This window comes from Dreissena polymorpha, chromosome 4 (genome assembly GCF_020536995.1).
Source record: "Dreissena polymorpha isolate Duluth1 chromosome 4, UMN_Dpol_1.0, whole genome shotgun sequence".
Taxonomy (NCBI): domain Eukaryota; kingdom Metazoa; phylum Mollusca; class Bivalvia; order Myida; family Dreissenidae; genus Dreissena; species Dreissena polymorpha.
The window spans coordinates 124,348,338-124,370,982 of record NC_068358.1 but is presented as its reverse complement, the minus strand read 5'-3'; the positions used below and the strand labels follow the sequence as shown (position 1 = coordinate 124,370,982).

General features: G+C 33.2%; 2 protein-coding genes across 8 annotated transcripts in view; both read right to left on the bottom strand.

Annotated features, from left to right (window-relative positions):
* LOC127875882 (uncharacterized) overlaps positions 1-22,645 on the bottom strand; it is a 223,695-nt gene that overhangs the window by 12,909 nt on the left and 188,141 nt on the right. The window lies entirely within an intron of this gene.
* LOC127875883 (uncharacterized) overlaps positions 1-22,645 on the bottom strand; it is a 158,863-nt gene that overhangs the window by 11,936 nt on the left and 124,282 nt on the right. For 3 of the 7 annotated variants that reach the window (XM_052420628.1, XM_052420629.1, XM_052420630.1), the window contains exon 2: positions 14,095-14,630. The exons of 1 other annotated variant lie outside the window; for it this stretch is intronic. The gene's annotated coding sequence lies outside the window, so the exon portion shown is untranslated. Of the gene's footprint in view, positions 1-14,094; positions 14,631-15,671; positions 15,836-15,858; positions 16,046-22,645 lie in introns of those variants that run through there. 3 more of the 7 variants (XM_052420626.1, XM_052420627.1, XM_052420625.1) reach the window with 3 other exon arrangements.

Here is a 22,645-nt window from a genome sequence, read left to right as displayed (position 1 = left end):
CATGAGGTCAGCGCAGTGGACCCTTAAGTTACAGCAGGTCAACGCAGTGACCTGCTGTAATTAGTGACCTGCTCTAAACGTACATCAAACAATAGGTCAAGGTGGAGGACATGAACTTGACGTAACACACCCGGTTAACGTAGTACACACTAAATGGCCATCATGCAATCAGTCAAAAAAGTGGATGCTAAACGGACAGCAAACAATCTTTTCAATGCAGTGGGTACTAAATGGTCATCACACAATCGGACAACGTAGTGAACACTTAATGGTTACGACACAAGACGTCGCGGTAGTTGATCTAAATGGACACCAAACAAGAAATCGGCCCAGCGGGAAATGTTTGGGTACATCACAAGAGGTCAGCATAGTGGGCCATAAATTTGCACATAACACGAGGCTAGTATAGTGGGTCATATATTGACACATTACAAGAGGTCAGCATAGTGGGCCATACATTTACACATTACAAGAGGTTAGTATAGTGGGTCATAAATTAACACATTACAAGGGGTCAACATAGTGGGCCATTCACTGACACATTACAAGAGGTCAGCATTTTGAGCCATATATTGACACATTACAGAGGTCAGCATGGTGGGCCATATATTGACACATTACAAGAGGTCAGCATAGTGGGTTATAAACTTACACATTACAAGAGGTCAGCATAGATGGCCTTGAATTGACACATTACAAGAGGTAAGCATAGTGGTCCATTATTTGATTTTGCTAAATAATGAAATAAGGTGAATATATGCTTTGAGAGCCTGCTCATTTAATGCTTCAACTGCACGTTTAAGTGAAGCTTTATAGAACAATTAATCAGCCAAGTACGTAAAAACACTTCTTAAATATTGTCGACGTTGAGTTCCCATTAAGTGAATATTTTATATTTATACTTTTGAAATCAACATACCTTAGTTTCTCCGACATTTATCTTGAGACCCCACTTCTAGAATATTCATGTTAACTACTTAATTGGTTAACATGATAACATTAATACAGTGATAAGTAAAAAAAGCAATCTAATCAGGCAAACATTTACATAAAAATAGATAACATATAAACATCATTAGTACATAAGTTTGTTGACTTCACGAATATCATTGATAAACAGAATAAACAAAAGAGGTACAAATGGCTCACCTCATTGCGTGTCTCCTTATGATATATCAAACAATTATGAGCTTGACATTGAATTTGAACACTGAACACAAGATTTTACAATTGCATGTATGGATTTTAGCATATTAAGCATTTTAAAGCTGATACCTAAGTTCACAAGTGTAATACATAGGGCATCATGAATGACGGTATCAAATTCGTTGATATAGTCTACAAAGGCACACAATAATTTTAAATTATTCGCTAAAACCTGTTGAGTTATAATATGAAGAAAAATATAAAGTCAGGCGTTCTGCGAATGTTTCTAAAACCAATTTGACATTCGTTAAAATGGATTCATTTTTGCATCAATTATGTTGAAGGCATCGCAGCGTTAAACATATTTTAGCAAGGTTATTAACTAAAATTATCCCTCTATAATTTTCCGGAATATATTTATCACCCTATTTGAACAATAGGACAATTTAGGCGTTAGTCCAGGACTCAGGCTATACACTGTTATCAAAAACATAATTGAATATTTTGACTAGGTGTCAGGCAAATACAATCAATTTAAAAGTTCACAACGTTACCTTCCAAACCAGCGCTTTTTTTCGGGACATGTATGATATCGTCTTAATAATTTTATCGATCGTAAATGAAGCATCATGAGAATCAATATTTATGCCTTCAATTGAATCTGAATACTTGCAATATCTCACAATTAATAAGACGTCAGCGTGATGGACACTAAGCATACACAAACAAGTAAACGTAGTGGATATCCAATGGATATCACACTAGAGGTAAATATAATGGATTCAAAATAGACATCCCAAAACCGGTCAACGCAGTAGACACTAAATTGACAACCCACAAGAGGTCAGTTTAATGAACAATAAACGTACACCTTACAGAGGGCAATTCAGTTGATGCAAATTGGGCATACTAACTGCGGTTAATTGAAAGGGCATTATATTGACATCATCCAAGAGGTCCACGTTGTGGACAATACATGGACAAGCCAAACGGTTTCAACGTAGTGGATCCTAAATTGATTTCCTAAAAGGTTTCAACGTAGTGAATACTAAATGGACACCCCAAAACATGCCAGCGTAGTGGACACTATATGGACATCTAAAAACTTATCAACGTAGTAGACTCTAAATTGACACCACACAAAAGGATACCGTAGTGCATAATAAATGCAAACCTCAACAGAGGTCATGTTAGTGGACACTAAATGAAAATTACGCAATTGGTAAGCGTAGAGAGCTTTAAATGGAAATTATACAACCGGCTGAAATAGTGGATACGAATTGAGCAGCACACAAGAGGTGCGAGCAGCAGGTATCAAATAGACACCAATTAAAAGTTCACCGTAGTGGATAATAAATGGCTATTCCAAAACGATCAAGTAGTTGATACTAATTAAAACAATAAATAGGTCAACGTAGAAAACACTGAATAGACATCACACGAACGGTAAAGACTGGCAACACTTAATGGGCACCACACAAACGGTCAGCTTGTTTACATTAACTGTTAATTTCACAATCATTCAATGTACTAAGTACTAATTGGACATCACTGAAGAGATAAACGTACTTGACACTTTGAGGGCATCACCATGTCGATTAAACTGTAGGCATTATATGGACATCACTTATACAGTCGATCGATTTGACATTAAATCGTAGTCTTATGCAAATTCAACGAAATGGTATGTAACAATAATTAGAATACACACATTTAATAAATGAATATAGTTGATTCAGTTATAATTTTTGTAATACCAATCCGTCATGTAAAATGAACTAAATGCATGTAGAAAGAAACACAGGTGTATAACACGACTTTAATCTATTTAGCTAAACGCAAAATGAAACAAAAATAGTTCAACATCTACCGAAAGAGCATTGGTTTACTATTATACAACCGCAACCATGTTTACCCCTAGGTCCATATCTATTTATACCAAATTAATTGTGTTTGTTAAAATGCCATTTTCTTATCAGCCGTATCGCATTTCTTAAGGAACATACAATTATATACTTTGTAAAAATATGTTTGGAATTTTGAAGATAATGTACTGGTTTTTTAAGATAACATTCGCTGCACAAACGTAAACAATTAGGTATGTTTATTGTTTTTGTCTTTACTTTGTTTGCGAAAATATCAACTTCGTATGGAATGCATGAATGCAAAGATGCGTTATAACACGGGACTTGATTTGCTCTCACACTGCGCATCTAAGATTAATTAAACGACAGAAGTCATTTACTGTCAAAACGATTGGCAATATATTGCTTTTGAAATTGGCAGAAACACGTGTTAATGGTAATGGAAATAATAGCGGCATGCAATATTTCACTCTTCTAGTAAAAAATAAAGTAAACATCAGTTCTATGTGTCGAAATTAGAACTTCGATGTTACCAATCGAATAAGACGATCTGGGATATGCAGATTATTATTATTTTTCTTAATTTTGAGAAAAGTACTTGTTGATTGGGTACCGCACAACGAGAGATGAAGGGCCACTACATTATAAAAAGTGGAAATGACTTATGTTATGTCTTGGTGTGGTTAAACATCTTCAACAGTGTCGTTTGTTTGGTCAATAAAATCCGCATGGTTGCATTTTATAACACTTCCGTGACATTCATTCACAATCTGAAACCACAACTGCATTATTCAATATGTGCTGCATTGTTAAATGTCATTACCTACTTCCGACATTAAATTCGTCTTTAAAACTATGTTGTACATTTAAGATAAGATGGCCTTTAATGTGCTGTTTTCAAGAGATGTGACACAAATGTAACATTCAGTGGGATTAGAAAACCTTCCTTTTACTTTTGATTTAGGCCTATCAAAACATGCCCCAATTTTGTGGTATTTTTTCTTGAATATGTCCAAATGTAATATCGACAAAGTCACAATGTTATCTTTACCCAACATTATGTAAACATAACCCAACATATTGTCAACTTACTATCCATAAAGTCAAATTAACCAAATATAATGGCAGGTTGAGCTGGTTAACACAACATAAGGTTATGTTTATCCAACAAAATGTCATATTATACCCAACACAATGTTACCAGAACCCAACACAATATTAACTGAACCCAACTTATTGTATACTTAATCCAACATAATGTCAAATTGATCCAACCCGGTGTTACCTGAACCTAACCCAATCTTAACTTAACCCAATAAAACCGAACATAATGTTACCTGAAGCCAACAGAACGTTAACTTAACTATACATGGTGCCATTGTTACCCATCATATTGTCAACCTATCCCAATATAATTTTAACTTAATCCAACAGAATGTAAAGTTGACCCAACATAATGTCGGCTTACCCAACATATCAGTATTTCTCAAGAAAATGCAGATTTGGCGTTGCATACACCTGCAGAAATGTTTACACCCCGAGAATCAGCATACCATTATATATTGTATTAGATTGATAATTGGATCATAACGTCATTTTGATGTCTATGTTAAAACCGACATTTTTGTCAAGCAATTTAATACGGGAACGCTTCCAATATTGTGAGATACGTAATTGTGGTCTGTTGTTCTGTATCTCCCTACTAAAAATACACCAGTAATCTATTGGAATATAATAACTAGATAACTTAAATAACATCGGTGTTCCGATGGGGTTAATAACAGGATTTATTTTATGACTTTGTATTTCCCATACAACATTTTTCGTTCGATAAAATCCACCGCAGTCATGTTAATATTCAGTGCATTATTTCCCTTCTAACACTAGAAACAACATCGAAAGTCGCCAACACAGCATTTGATGTGTACATGTCGAATACCTACATGGAATTAAAACATCATTGTAATGTTCGTCATTCAAAATATGTTTTTTGCCCAGCCGTTTAATACGTAAACGGATTTCATATGAAAAGTCGCGGAATTCAAATATGATATTATGTATTTCATAGAAACTCAGAATTTCAGTCAGATTATCTGTAGCTATTACATAATAATATTGACATTTCAATACTTCGTACATTGAGACCTTTCCGAGACCCCCACACACTGATCGTATAATTTAACCTGAATAATAATTGAGAAAGAAACAGTACTATTCAAACTTCCGGATCTTTTCCCTCACACCATTATGATAATCAAAAAAAAACGATACTCTTAATATATAGACAGCTTTACAAGGTATGTTTAGTCATAGTATATATATATATATATATATATATATATATATATATATATATATATATATATATATACTATGACTAAACATACCTTGAAAAGCTATATATATATATATATATATATATATATATATATATATATATATATATATATATATATATATATATATATATATATATATATATATATATATATAAACAAATATATATATTCGGATTCCAAATCACATGTATACGATGAATAGGAAATTTTAAATGACGTTTGAGACTTGTTATAATTCAAGCATCGCGTGCACATTCAGAATTTCGTTCGTGGCTGACGCTGAGTTCCATAATTGGCCGCACGCGGTTATGCAACGCTTCCTTATCAGGTATTCGTCCAAAACTAATGTGTCATTAATTGCAATAATTGTTGCATTGTTGTACTTAATTTATTACTTCCGGCACACAGGTTGCCTTCAAAACAATAGTTAACATTTAAGAGAGACAAAACTTTGGGACTATTAAAGTAACAGTTTGACTGATTTAAATCATCATATTTTTAAAAGCAGTTGATCATACATCAATATCAATCGATGATCGAAACGTAGGACAGCAAACAGCCATTTTTACGTTTGATGCCTTATTTAGGACTTTGACACATACATTTATTAAAAAGTACGATTTACGTGGTATCAGCATATTTACTTTTTACGTCGTATCAGCATATTTTGTTTTTACGTCGTATAAACTTTCAATACAATAAGGTAGATCAATCCGTTGAAGGCAATCAACATAAGTTAATCCATGTATGCCTAGTGTACTCCCCCATCCTTCTAAATTGGATAAATTTATTTCCAAAATTAGGGATGTGAAGTATATTTATTTCTATATTTAGAATATTTTTTACTGAAATTCCTCTAAGCAAACAGCGCAGACCCTGATGAAACGCCACATCATGCGGCGTCTCATCTGGGTCTACGCTGTTTGCCAAGGCCTTTTTTTCTAGACGCTAGGCATAAATGTGTTAATTAAATTACTCAGCTTGACATACCTGTCATGGACGTCACTGGATAATTGGGATAACGCACAATTTAATTGCATCACTTATTAATGTTCTAATAAAATGTATGTAAAAATAAATTTAAAACGACTCACTGTTTATCAAGGGGGGCGTTATATAAAGCATCAATGACATATCACAAGGAAAAGACAATGTTTGCATGTTTCCAATAAAACGCCATTGCTTGCTTAATTTCACTCAAATCGAGTAATTTAATACATTGAATCTTGTTCGGAAACGTAAACTATTTTTTTATTGGTATATTCATTACTTGTGTAGTGCTATTTCTCATGCATTCTCCTGTCATATTTATATCCGCCGGTGACATGTCAAGAATACATAAGCATTTGTTTCTGAATTCGTAAAATACGCTCGAAATTTTCAGGTGGATTCGGATGTGGATGTATGGTAAATCACAATCATGTTAAGTTTAACACTTCATTCAAGTGTGGCTTTGGCTTTTGACATGAGGTATGATAATGTGCGTCTTGCGACCTAAAGATATCGTTACATAGTTAACATTACATCAGAGTAGTTCAACAATAAATGAAAACTTGGACATGTGAAATGTGTTATCTTTATATTCACGCTTAAACTTTAAACATGATTAAGTGCCCATGCTAAAGGGCAAAAAGTATTATTCAATTGCAACAACCATAAGCAGAGAGCACCGACAATTTAAGTTAGTTGTACAATGCATTTAGCCAACATGAATGAACGTCATATGACTCAGCACATGTTTGCCCGAAAAATAAATATTAAGGATCTTTAGCACACTGTCATAAATTGGAACAGTTTTGTAAGAAATGACTGTCACCTGTCAAGATCTTCCTCAATAGGTTCGTCATATAATGACGCACCTGTAGAGAAAGAGATGAAAACGTTTTTTTTCGGTCTAAACGATTTTTGCAAATACCGAGAAAACTTCGTATGAATGAAATATATTTTCTCTGTTCCTACTGTCTAGACATGTTGAATCAACGATAACAGTTTCGCATAAGCTTTCGACTCCGACAGATTGTGCACTTTTTTTAAAACAATAATAGTAAGAAAAAAATAGTCGCACGCGGACTTGCCGTTTCAACATGCTTTCAAACACATATACTGCTTTTTTACATGCATATGCAAGCCGCCTATTTGTGAAATGTAATTATAACACCATATGTTAAGCTTTTTTTTTTAAATTAAGTTTTTCTTTAATTATTACACACACACACAACACACACAAGCTCTCGAATATAGGACTCGTCCTGCATGGAAGACATCGAAGAAAATATAGGTATTTGAAAAAATGCGTCATCAATTTGACAACCTTGCATATGTTATGAAAATATGTGTCTTGTTCTGAGAAAATTGGGCTTAATGCATGTGCGTAAAGTGTCGTCCCAGATTAGCCTGTGCAGTCCGCACAGGCTAATCAGGGACGACACTTTCCGCTTAAATGGTATTTTCCGTTTAAAGGAAGTCCCTTTTTACCGAAAATCTAGTTTAAGCGGAAAGTGTCGTCCCTGATTAGCCTGTGCGGACTGCACATGCTAATCCCGGACGCCACTTTACGCACATGCATTATGACCAGCTTTCTCAGAACAAGACACATATTAGTACTTGAGTTGCATGTCAAGCCTACTTCTAACGGATGTAGGAAGCCATGTGTTTCAAAAGGATAACTGATCTTTAAACGCAGTTTGAATATGACATGTAAACAACTATCCGACATGAAATATAAAACGGTAATTAAGTTACAACAGTGGGTGCAAGTTACAACCGTGGGTGCATATTAATGATTTTGAAAAAAAAAATATTATAGGGGGAGTTTTTTTTGGTAACACGAAACAAACGATATATTGTGTGAAAAGTATTACATCCATGAAACTGGGTTGGAACGATACTGTTGTTCAACAAGATGGCACTCGTTGCAGAAACATATATAAAGCTTTTTCTTGATAGTTTTTTGCTCACAACCTTTTAACTTACTATGGAATGCAGACATAACTACCTTTAAATATAACAGCAGCTACGATTATTAAGATTAATTATGCAAATCTAGATTAAACAAACGACTCCGTTTACCATTGGTTGACATGCTGAATGGCAAGAAGCTGCAGTTCAATTTTGCAACACGACCACCTACTGATTATTGTGACATGTTTAGAATGTGGATGATGTTTTTCTTCATCACAAGACCAGAATTTGAATACATGAGAAAGATACCATATGTCAGTAAACATCAGTTATGCTCCTGCATATATGTATGTTATAAAGATGTCTATTTAATGTATGTTCGGATGCTGTCTGTGTATATAGAAAAATGTCGTTACTCGAGCCAAACAAAATCAACGATGACTGTTTTTCATTAGCTTCCGATGCTTATAATTTTAACTCAATGACAGTGAAATTAAACCTCAGTATCTTTTAACTTCCACCATTCTTGTAACACAAATAACTTTCTATCTTTCTATGCCGACATGCTATACATTATTATGATTATGTAATCCGATGAGACACATGGTATAGTTGTTAAAATGTGATTTAAGAATAAATTCGAAGAACAGCACACAAGTATAACACATTTGAATATCTTATTCAGTTTGAAACCCAAACTCCGTACAATTATCTAAAGCGCACGATATATACCTTTTATTCTGCCGATTGTTTCTTTGTAAAAATACTTCGCCGAATATAAATGACTTTTAACACATGTGTCATCTTTATTGGTCTTATATTGCAAAAAAGGGGTAAACATTGAAGAACGTTAGTTGCAAGTCCAATCATTATCGAATGGAATAAACAAACTTGTGTTCCAAAATGACGAATTATACATTAGCGCTAACTGAATATTATATCTAAACAAAATGTCGACAAACTTTGTTTTATAAAAAATGTCACCAAGTTTTCAATATATGTGCATATAAATGTTTGCGGAAAGAAACTGGGTTTTATTCAACCATTTCTTTGGCGGTGTTGTAGTGTGAAATCCAACACAAATGGCATCCCAAAACACACTTCATACTTAAGTGGACGATAACTAGGCTTCTAAAGATTTCTTTAAAAAAAGATAACATAACGATTAGCAGTTTAAATTTGTGTTAATGTTTGTTTTGAGTGTATGCACACATTCTTCAAATACCGACTTTGTCCAATAGAGCAAAAGGTTATTGTAGTGTAGAAAGATGTGGCTATCTTTCGCATACGAATATTAGAGCAGCGTTTCACTTGTTAAATGAAATTTATTATCGGAATGACGATTCATTTCCTGAAATTGTATAGATGTATAGACATTTATAAATGGATTGAGTCTTGGGTTAAACATCGGTGCTCTTTATTGTGTGCATTCAAATATTCGTTGTATCAGCTTTTAGTGTAGTATTCTGAGATTAAACAAGTTATAGAGAAGCTGAAAGGGTCATAGAGATCCTTAAATATTTCTTATCTAAAGACGATTGAACGCTTGATTATTAATAAAAGAAGTTCTTGGGTGATAAATATATAAATAACTTTGTGTGGCTGACATTCGAATTACAATATAAATTGTCTTATGCGGTTTTACGTAATCACGTATTTAAGAACACAATTGAAACCCCAAATATCTTAACTGTAATTTATTTCGCAATTTATCATAGTTGTCTACGTCTAATGTTTGCTATCATGACTGTTTATCACTTGAAAATATTATATTGTTGAATGAATTCTAGATATTTACCGTGTTCGAATACATAGTAACAAAAACAATTGCATTACATTAATCTTATTTTGTTGCTGGTTAAACATATGTCAGTTTTAACTGTTTTTGGCTATGATTAATATTTTTCTATTTTAATGATTAAACATCTGTTTTATAATACTAGCGTGTCTGCATGCCAATGTTTTCTTGAAATTGAAGTTTCAGCGGATGAATACTTGTTTTCATTAATGCAACCGGCAAATCTGGAGCATTTTTGTACCCATTAAGACACAATAAATATAATCATAACTATTTTTGCAAACACTACATAATAAACTTCAATATGAACTTCAATATAAAAACGACATTCAATAAAACAACATGAGTACAATCAAAAACTACGAAAGCGTTTCTTTTCATGAAATTTACGTCCATGTATATATTTTGCCTGTGTGGTCTTCTAAAGATGGTTTTCTAGCAAAATACCATGCTTAAAATTGTTCCCACCTGTCTGTCAGTTCGAAGCAGCAGTTGTGCTCTTCATACCAGTGTAAACATGTAAATATTTAGGTTAGATGGTTTGAAGTATTAATGCGCGTGGTCCATATAGTAAACAAAAGAAAAAAGACATGTTGCATATATTCTGACCGACAGTATCATAATAAAAGTTTTAATTTTGACTGCGAATCGAATCAGATGAATTGTATTTTACGCAGAAGCAGAAATTTTGTTAATATCAAATAAAGGGTGTAACAGATGTCCCCTATACCGTTAAAAAAACACATAAAATGTGGATATACACCAGCTGGGAATAAATAATGACAGACAGATGGGAGAAGAATCATACTGACTGAAAATAGCATTCATAAGGTCGTTCAAAATGTATACAAATATATAAAATTTCTTTGTAAAGATGGGTAAAGATGCATTGCAGTATTTATGAATTAGGCCCATACAAATGTTAACCGTTTTTTAGAAACTCTAAATTACAAATAGCACAATCGTTCTTCGTAAAAGTATCTGTCAATAAAATACAATTTACGACAAATAACGTGTCATGACATTAAAGTATTTCATTAACCTGTATCATACAGTCCTCCCACTGCGCATGCACGTCTTCTCTTTAGAGCTAATCATTCATTTCACGACCATTTTAGTGTTAGAACAAGAAAGACCACTCACATACAGATCTGGTTTATGGAAGTTTAGACAATGTTCGAAGTTGTAATATTCAAGAGTAGCATTTGTGCAATCATCTTAGACTATGTTTGACCATGACTCTTGCGGTAGGAATAATCAAGAAAACAGTTCGTTAAAACAAGACATATCAGTTGGGTTCCAGTTGCAATCCTATGTAACGTCCGTATAGAATTATTACCAATTTGGAGGACTTACCTGCGTGTTTCTCTTGTTACTTTTAAATCCATAATAATAACTGTTCATATAGTTCCATGCAACATAATTCTAATTGAATAAAACATTCGGGAGTAGCATTTGTCATTCATAAAAAAGCTAAACGCCAGCAAATTTTGAATATGATTGGTCGCAGAAATGCGCGACGACATGATTCCTTGTAAGACAAACATTACATATGTACGTAGGTATACATTTGGATATATAAATTAAAGTCCGAACTTTAAAAGACAGGCAATATATACGTTAAGGCGGCAATAATTATTTGTATGAATCACTACCAATTTAGCAGGCAATCAGAATTTTCATTTATATAAACATCTTTAAAATGTCAAGATTCTGAACTAGTTTTTACCAGAAAAGTCGGTCTCCTGTCGAGGATTTCCTCAATACGTTTGTCATAAAACGATGCACCTGTAGTTAACACCTAAAATGTCTCATCCGTCTAAATGGTTTTGCAAATACTAAGAATACGTTGTTGCAATGATATAACTTATACTTTTGCATTACCTTCCGAGCACAACAGATCACCTTATTGTAATTCAATGGCGAACGCAAAAGAAAGAGCGATGCGATGATAAAGAGTAATCTTTGTCCTAACACAAGCGGTTGCACGAAAATAAATTCTCTATTTGACATACTGATACAGTAGGCTATTTGTTAAATGTCATCTGAGGAGATATTATAAAGACTATGAAGAATAATTTCAGAAGTTATTAACTTCTCCGCACCTGTGTTTAAGTTTAATACCCACATAATGTCTAATTGGTCTTGGCGTACATCCTTGCACAATGAATACACACAGGAAACTTTAAAGTAAAATACAGGTCCTCATACGGAATGCTAATAAGCTTCTAAGATAGCTCCAATAAAAGTATAATTGATTCTGTACCAGAGTGCGTACTTATGTCTAGATAATCCTGTATCTGTAGTTGGAAAGAATGGTCGTAGAACGTATGAAAAAGCCAAACCCCACACATAGTATGTGTACTAGGTTGGTAAACACTCATAAATTACATAAAAACAAACATCGTTTCTCTTTGCGAAGCTCGTAAACATCTATTTCTGGTTCTAGATATAGTGTAGTATATATTGACATAATTTGAACTATTTACTATATTAAAATCAAGATATTATATTAATTCCAAAAATGGAAAAAAAGTAAAAAAGTCGTACACGAAAGCGTTATAATTTAAAAAAAGCGACCGCTCTTGGTTTGAAAATTTATGGTTACTTAGAAAAATGTGTTCCTCAATATTTTGTTCGTTTTGCTTATTTATTGTTTAATAGATTGTATAAATAATGAATGCACATTTTTGTTATGCCATAATTGATATAAGTGTATATAATTTAGCCCTTCATACTGCAATAGCTTAATAAGGTAATACGTGAATTGCAGTTGAAAAAGCACAACACGCGTTCCACAAAAAAAGTAGGAATAAGGGGAACTATACCCGATTTTCTGTGGTTATTTTTTGTTTATTTTAACTTACATGTTAGATTTACTTACGAAGCTAAATAAGAACGATTACAACCGCGTAGTTTCTCAGAATAAATTAATGTGTTTTTTTTATTTCAATGCATAGTTAAGCGACCTACTTAATGAGAAACTTGAACAGCAGCAGGTTTAAATTTATCATCGTGGAATGATACCAATTACAATTAGGGCGAAAGCTTCGCTGACAAGAGACTGTTTCAATATGAGTGCCGTTTTATCTTGTAGTCGCATTTGTACCAAAAATATGGAACACAAGGGCCACCACTAAGGGAACGTTTCTTCAAACAATACGCTGGTCCATTTTTAAACTTTCACGTGACCATTGAGAAATAAAATATAAGGAAAGTGTCGCGACATAGAAACAACATATCAAATTAATATTCAAACTGGGATTACCGCGTTGGTATTGTAAAGGAAAAGTTTTCATTTTTATTATGCTTCTGTTTTTGAGCCGATGAGGTCGACCTACTTAGGACTGCGATTCCGGTCCATGAAAATGCTAGCCAATAATGCACCAATTACATATAATTATTTGGACCAAGGCTTTGCCAACCGATACACTGTGTTCTTGCATTCATTTGATCACAATACCGCAACACACATATTATGATAACTGCCCTTTAAGTAGCACGCGTACAACTAATCTAAGATAGTAAGTCAATCTTCTACGACCATGTCATGAAACGAAATGTGATTTGGAATATAGCAAACATATTGTCGGCACATTTCCATTGAAAAAAGCAACAAATTAAGTATGATAATGCTACTGAAATACTCACGCATTTAAATACTTTTAAAGGGCTTTTATTTTAACAAGTTTTAAACATCCAGCACACAATATTTCTGAACTTAAATGCTGAAAAACTGGAAAAAATCACTACAAATAATAATATAATATTGAAGTTTATTCTATAATCTCAACGGGAGTGTGTCGTCCTTTTGAAATGTATTGTGTATTCACATAATTTTTTAAACATTATTAAATACTTAAATCAGCCATATTGTTGGGGTTATCTTGTTTAAAAAAAAAGAAAAACAAACATATTTCGCTGTGGCAATATGTAATTATTGTTCAAATGTTAACAAACAAAATGCTGTCATGTAATTCTTCACTTCGCATACTTCAACAATAATATATATATGCGATTTTATGTAAATGAAATAACACAATACCTTGGTTTAAGGATATCCTGTCCAAAGCCAGCTGCTGTGTATATTTGATAAGTACAGCAATCCGTTCGTTCACATACACTACTGTACGCGTCCTTTTGTTCCGAAATTTGATTTATACCATTTGAATCGTCGTGCAAGTCTTCAATATTTACACTCGCTTGACTTATTTCACAAAGGTCGTCACAAAGGTCCTCATTATTTCGCCATTTATCTTTTACATCATTTACTCTTACATCACAGAAGTCCTTTGTGCAAAACTTTCCGCCGTGAGTGTGATCGCGACAGGCTTCAACTAATCCGAGTCGTGACTTATCAACACTGCCCGTATCCGCGTCTTCTCCGAGACTCTCTCCCATGGAGTTGGCGACAATCATCTTGTTGAATAGTTCTTGTCCACTGCTCAAGTTGACCTCAATTGACCCAGACGTGCTCCGCGATTTTTGAAGCTTCAAACACACGCTCGATTTGTCTATCATCGTATGTCGCTAAATTGTTGACATGCTTTAACATACAAGCAGCATTTCTTCGTCCTGCGGCTAAAATGAAAGAAAATTAGTTTTACTCGCTTTTAATAACGAATTGCCACCTTTGTCTCACTTTCGTCTGAATACACTTGGTATAGCCCGTCCAGTTTTACAAGCAACATTCTTATGACATATTTAATTCGCTCAAGATCGCGTTAATTTGCATTATATCGTTTTCAAATTAGAAGTAGCGCTGCCCTTATCCATGTGATTACAAATAAAGTTTAGCTTCATTAACTATCTGAACAGTCAAGTTGTATATTTAAATCAAAATGTGAAGTCACAGAAATGTAATACTCCGTACGGTTGAAAGAGAAACCCACTTCTGTGGATTTTCCGTCGAACTTGCCACGAAAACATTACAGAGAAGTTAGCAAAGTTTACGTTCACGTTTTATATAAAACAAACCAACTTACATCGAAGTATGATTAAGCATTTAACAAATACGCGCGTGTCGCTCTAAATTTGATTACCACTTTCTTAACTTCACAAGATTAAAAACATAAAGGAACATGTAGAGAATTTTCAAACATAGCGGGCTCGTAAATGTCAACTTTACCTGCAACTCGTTCACTGTTTAACAAGGGAGACACTTTGAACGTTTACCACTGATATTGTTTGCAAAAAATTGAGCTGCGACGTTTAAAAACGTTTAGTGTGTGGAGTTAAAATGTATTAATTGATATTCTTGAACACATGCATACAAGTATTGTTTCACATGTCCAAATACTTTCAAACTGCTATACCATTTCAATTAAGTTATGTAAATTATCATTGAAACTTCAAAACGAAGCAAAATTTCAGCCCATAAATAATACACACATATAATTCGCTTAGTTTGTTTTCGACAATGGAGATATAAAAATGAAAGTGATACATAAAACTGTTGACTTTAAACTGATACTGTTTAAGCTACCGAGCTGTACACATGAAGTACTGCACTCTTACATAATTTACATATCTGTATTATCATAAGCGGCCACCGAGTGTCAACTCAGTGATTTGATAGCCTACTATTCATTTGGTACGTAAAAATATGTGGTAGTACTTAACTGGTTTATCCACCAACATTGTATGTGTCAAAATTAAACTTATTTACACAAATTCTGAAATGCATGTGTCATTTATCAAAGTCCGTAAATTATCCGAGAATAGTTTAGACTTAAACACACTAGACAAACTTTAAATATGTGTATTTGATATCCAACATGTTTTCAACTATTTTGTTTCTACACTTTACCAATATTCATTCATTGGTTTTTCCTTGCTAGTAAAATGCACGAGCTATGAACAACCTGTGAACGTTATCCCATGCAGCGAGCCATCTGTCTTGAAATCTGTTACTTCACATTAGTCAATAGATGTGAAAGTCTAGCGTGCATAACAACAACAACCAGGCTAACAATTCTTTATCGCGTGTTCCTTAGATGATTGACGTGACGCATTGGGCTTGATAATATCGAGAGCATCAACGTTTGACAGTGTATAGTAGACACATACTATGTCGAACACTGTTCATGCAACAGTTGGCATCAGAGCATGCAGCTTGACATGGCATTCATGGGACCAACAAGTATAATATGCGGGATATTACAGCATTCATACTGTGGTACATTCAATCTACATCCCTATTGGCATCTCCATTGCTTGCAAAGTATCAAAATTAATTGTTAAATTCTACAAACCTGAGAATGTATTTTTTAACGTTTTTTCAACGAATTGTTTGTCCACCTCCGACCAATTGCTGATGTGCAGCTGTTTTGTTAATAATTGATTGTTTTTAATACTACATGTATTGAATAATTGAACAATTCACTTACCCGGTACATTCTCCTACTCGGTTCATTTTAGCATTTGATTTGTATCATCATCAATACAGGTAGGAAATATTTTACAGGTAGATGAAACCAGACATATTATTTCACAACTTTAATATTTTATACACAACTTTCTCAGAGACTTCAAGTAGTGTGTAGTTTATTAAAAGTTCATGTTATTATTCTTTTCAAAGTAAAGATCCTGGAAAAATGTATTTAACGCTGAGTTTCATATGTCAGCACCGACAGAATAGTACAATGTGGAATTACATGTAATTGCTGACCCATAGACAGACTCTAAATAAAGTTTATAGTTGTCATGCTGTTGGATGGATGTGTGAAACAAACGTCCGATAAATTATCGGTTGATCTATTGTTGTGACTCGCTTGTCTTTTATTTAAGGCAAGAGACTAATTTACTCTTTTACAATACACGACTATGCAAGCAACAAAACATAACATACCACAAGAAAATGATGATGATGTTTTTATCAAGACTATTCAATACTTATATATTTTTTTTAGATCACTCCTATCGATGGTAAGGTAACGATCTATGATGAATGAATGCACAAATTGTAGAATTTAGGAAATAATTGTTACTTTATGCTCTGCTATGAATATAGAACGATAAAGATAAGCAACACATAAAATGTGCTTTAAAAATAAAGATTAAGTCAAATATTTAATCAGTAACATATTTGTTTTAGATATGAAATGGCCATCCTGTGAAATAAGTAATCGAAAGCAATGACAGTGTATAATGTTATAATGCGTCAGAATTTGAGGGAAGAAATCAGGCATAAAAACGTTTACCTTAATTCCTTTGCAATCCTTTAAAAATATTAACAGTAGGGACCGAGGTCGAAATATTCTGCGTTTACAATAATATAAAATGAGGGAAGGGGAAATATTAACTGTTTGTTAGTCTTGAAAATTTAATCGCCAATCATCTGCCAAAAGTTATGTTTGAGCACTGCAACTGTAACGCCTTGCCGCCATTTATCACGAGCACCTGCGTGCAGGGATTTGATATGTCACGCGAGAACTAACAAATACTTATTAATGATGGGCGAGGAATATGAACATGTCTCTACATCGAATAGAACACGAACAAATACGTGGTTACTTAACTTATATAATTAAAGTAGCGAAATATAAAACGTCATTTGGGAGGAAAAGTTTTTTTTTCTTAGCTGATAAGAACACTTCTTCGAACCTTTTTGTTGTGATATTTTTAATAAAGCGATCTCTTCTAGCGAACCAATAGAACGGAAATGAAGATACATTTGCATCAAAGAATAAGAACACAAATAACAGTTAAGTTAACAATAATATAATATTAAACTCGTGGCCCTCATTTAAATCAAATTGACACATAGATACGTAACAATAAAAACCTGAAAAAAGGAAGAGGATGGAATAGAGGAAATAATTTATGATTTACTTTGATTATTTTTCTAGTAATCATCTTTCCAAATAATGTATATAAGTACGACGTGTTGGGCAAACTTTCAACATCACAACGGTAACAACCAGTTGTGTCTGCCGTTTATCTAAAGAACGAACTCCTTGCAGACGGGAATGAGCGTGTTTGGATATTATGTGGCACCCGAAGGCAAACGAAGGCACGCTTATGAAGGGCGGAGTACTTCAACAAATAGAAAATGGACCGGATACGTTAAAGATACAAGTGAAACACGAAGGAGAACTAAATTAATCGCTTTATTCAATTGATCTAACGATATGCAAAATTTGCATAGGGTGGAAACATTATTGTATTACCCATGTGTTGAGATGTCGTCATCAAATAAACCAGTCTCAAAATTTGTCATAATAAAAAGGCACGTGTTATACTCTTAATTATGTTAATACTATATACGTGTGCATAAACTGATTTAAAATTAATAAAACAAAATGTCTATATTATAGGAATAGAAAACGTTTCACGATTACCGTTAAACCTATAAATCCAAAATACAACTAAAAAAGTATTCTACATTTATAATATTAAATAACGTTGAGGAATAATATTGAACAACATGAAATTTTAACAGCCCAGTTGTAATATCGAATACGCAACTGCAACATGTGTCATATGTCTGGACGTTTGCATGCAGTCTATCACGAAGCCAGAACTATAATCTTAAAATGAAAGCAATAATGTACGTACTTAGTCTTGTCCGTGTTAAAATGTAATGCCAAATAATGACGTGGGAAGTATGAAGAACAACGACGGCATACTTAATAACTCCTTGCGATTGTAATGCAAAACACTTACTTACAGCTGATGTAAAGAAGATGATGAACTACAACCGACATATAGTAAATAACAAAACACACCTTTAGGTTTCGTAATGTTACCGTGTTGGGACAGTACACCTTGGCCGACATATTATTTAACCCCACAACGACTAATCGATGATAATCATGATGTATGCGTTATTTGTCAAGCCATATAATAAGAGAATAAAGTGCATATCTAATGTTAAAGCAATACTTTTTAAATATATGTATGCAGGCAAACTGCTGCATTGTTTGATATTGTTTCATATCACGGCCGTTAATCACGCGCGACACCTCTTTCTTGAGATGCATTAATAAATGAGCCAATGCAACTTCTGAAGTGGCGCTAAGGCCCGGATATTTTGAAATTTCATAGATTATTTTACAGGGTAATTAAGTTTTATATGTTTTTATAACATATTTCGCATTATTTTTAAAATCGGGCAATGTAGTGCGAGGCAGCGAAAATCAGTTCATCAAAAAATGTACAGAAACATACATTCTCAACCCATTTAAAAACGTGAGAAACTTTATACATTGTGGCAGGGTGGAGTTTTAAAAAGCATTTCGATGAGTTTTTCACTGTGTGACGAGAAAATATCAACCCAGTTACATCGATAACGGCTAGAAGCCGATGTTTTTGTGCACACATTCACTTTACAGGTTCAAAGCAATCGTTTTATGTAATGAGCGATTTAATTCGCTGGGAATCTGCTCGTCACACAGGAAAAAGACATCGATTTGCTTTTACGAATTCTACCATGCCACAACTTATAAAGGTCCTCACGTTGCCAAATGTGCTGCGATTGTATTTTTCTGTACATATTAAGATGAATTTATATTCGCTGAATCGCTTTAAATTGAAAAAACATATAAAATCTTATCACACTGTCCGTTGAATTTCAAAACATCCGGGCCTGAGCACCTACTCGGCAGTCGCATTGGCTCATTTATCAATGCATCTCAAAACTGAGGTGGAGCGCGTGATTGACGGTCGTGCATATATAGAACCTACTGGATAAGATGACTTTAAGATCAATGCTCGTACCGCAGGTAATTAAGTGTTTAAAGAAAGGATTATCTTATATAAGAAAAACTGCACGAGTTTTACTCACAGTCAGAACCAGTTTTAATGATCATGGTTTACTTTTCTACCAAGTTTATTCACGCAAATATTTTTGATTTATTGAATACTTATTTTCTTCATTATACATTTTCATAAAACTAGTATTTTTTGTGTTATATTTAATGAAAAGCCCATAAACCCTCAAAATCAACGAATATTACGTAACGAAATACGAAAAAAGTAAATACATGTAACAGCAGTGTTACATACATCAATAGCCAAAATGTCAACGATAGTTGTGGTCTAGTAACATAAATCTATGTTACCAAACCACATCTAGCGTTGACAATTTTTTCTAATGCAATAAAGAACAGTGATTGTTTATGTGTTGATTATATTTTTTGAAGTATTGCACGAAATATTAGTTAATTTTGAGTATTTATGTTACTTTAATAAAATAAATCATTTCATATCTTAATTTTTTAAATTTTGCTTATTATCACATCACAGGTCATTATTAGTCTCTATCTACTGGTTACGGTGATGACGGTTGCCGAAATCGTCACTGAAGAATCGGTCCTTAAGGTTGCACGACATGACGGATAAATCATGATCCAATACTCACTCTCAAGGCGGAAAATGTAAAGAACGATAGAAAATTGTGGTTTGTTTTGAGCTAATAATACATGATTATGCAAAACTTAAAGTCTTAGAACTGAATCGGGTGACAGGGAAATAAAAAAAAAGTATTGTAAAAAGATTTGCCTTATTACAGTTTGCATTTACTCATAATTAACATAAACACTAGGATTAAAAAAAAAGATAATTACCTTACACCTATAAAAACCTAAACGTTTCTAAATACCATTTTTCTAAAAAAAAACTGCACTGAAAATGGCATAATGATATTTAAACTCCGATAATCAAAATAAATAGTCCATTTAAAGGATGAACCTTTTGATTTACTCGAGCGAATAAATCTTCTAGTTTATGGTATAGTTTGCTTTTGTTTTTCGCTTTTTGTTATCAACATACGTTTTTAGTTTATATTGATGAAAATATCACGACTGGTATATTACGTTACTTCAAAAGTTTTCATATTTTCAGTATATTGGGTAATACAATTTTACTGGGTACAGGTATCAAGTAACTACCAGTTAACTTTAAATAACGCAAGTAGATAGATCATCATCGTGGTAAACCCAGGAATGCAAATTGTGCATGAGTAGTGAATTGTATATATTTTATATATAAAATGATCAATCTACTTGCGTTTTTTATTGTGTGTTTATCATTATGTCACCTATTTTCGCGATGTACTTTCGATTTCATATCGCGAAATTTTATTATCGAACATACAGAAAATATGAACTTTTTTCCAGTATTGTAATATACCAGTCGTGATATTTTAATCAATATAAACTAGTACGTGTAAAAATACGGTATTTTAGATCTTTTATTTTTTCGTCGTTTGTGGTTGACGGTTTCTTTAAGGGTTAGTTTAAATTATGATGATTCAACAGCCTTCAACAATGTGTGTCAAAAATAATTTCTCATAATAATATATGTGTGAAATCAATAAATTTTATGACGGATCTCAATAGATCATTCCCGTTGTCACCAAAAACAAATATTTACTTAGAGCACGTGCCTTACAAATACAATCACGGAGAAGAGGTATGTTAAATCCAAACAGCCGTTTTCAATAATTTCATTCAAATAACTCTACGGTAACACTTCAGATGACGGAATGATTATACTTAACAGTCGATTCATTGTATATGCTTGTAATATCTGAAGCTTAAATAAGCATTTCGGACCGGAGTGAGAAACCTGATAACGATATTTATCCAAAGCTAAAAATTTATAACTTACACAGATAAGAAATCGCAATTAAATTGTGGCCACTGTCATTAACTCTATGCTGTTTCAATAAAATCACTTCTGTAATTCGAAAAATGACATCCGAGACATCGTTATCGCATGCAGTGAAGCCAATCAATAGCTGTGAAGGCAAAATTAAAAGTTAATGTGGTATTAATGACTGTCAATGCGATAGTCGCGACAGCCATGTGACAGCGGTAATGGTATTAGTGTCAGTTTTAAACACATATATCACATTCGTAAAAACAAAACGCAGTTGAGAGTTCGCAAAAATATGTTAATAAAGGTAGCATTTAAATGCTCTTCCATTTTTACTAAAAGTATCAGTGTAAAAAATTGCACTTTTACATTTGAATGACTACTTCATAAATCTGAGGATAAAATGTAGATGTATTAAATGATGTTTGTATGAACAAGCCAATATTATCTTAATGCTGGAATTCCAAAGGTGACAAACTAAGTGCAAAACATTCAATTAACAGGCAGAACGGTATTTTTGCAATGTACAAACTAATTTTCGTCATGTTTCTTTAAACAAAAATATTATGCATATATTGATATAAAAGCTCTTAGTGATTATTGCATTTGTTATTTACCGTTGCAATTTTCTTTATAATATGACGATTCACATCAATGTATACCCGTGGGCAAAATGTCTAAAGTATTAGAAAAAGCGCACTAGTATATTATTAAAACGTGTATGTATAGAAGATATTTTTCGTTAATTATCATTGTTATGGTTAATTATGGTAAACAATGACGCGCTCTACTGTCAATTATTATTTCATTTACATAATTTGTGTAAAATGTATTTATGGTCAGATGATTTTTTTTTAATGAACATTGGATAATCTAATGGCAGAGATGCTTTCTAAGTTGGGTTCCAGTGTGACGTAAACGGGTTTTTGGCTATCATGAATTAATTTAGGATGAAATTTTATATACAATAATTATAAGTTTTTTGTATGAACATT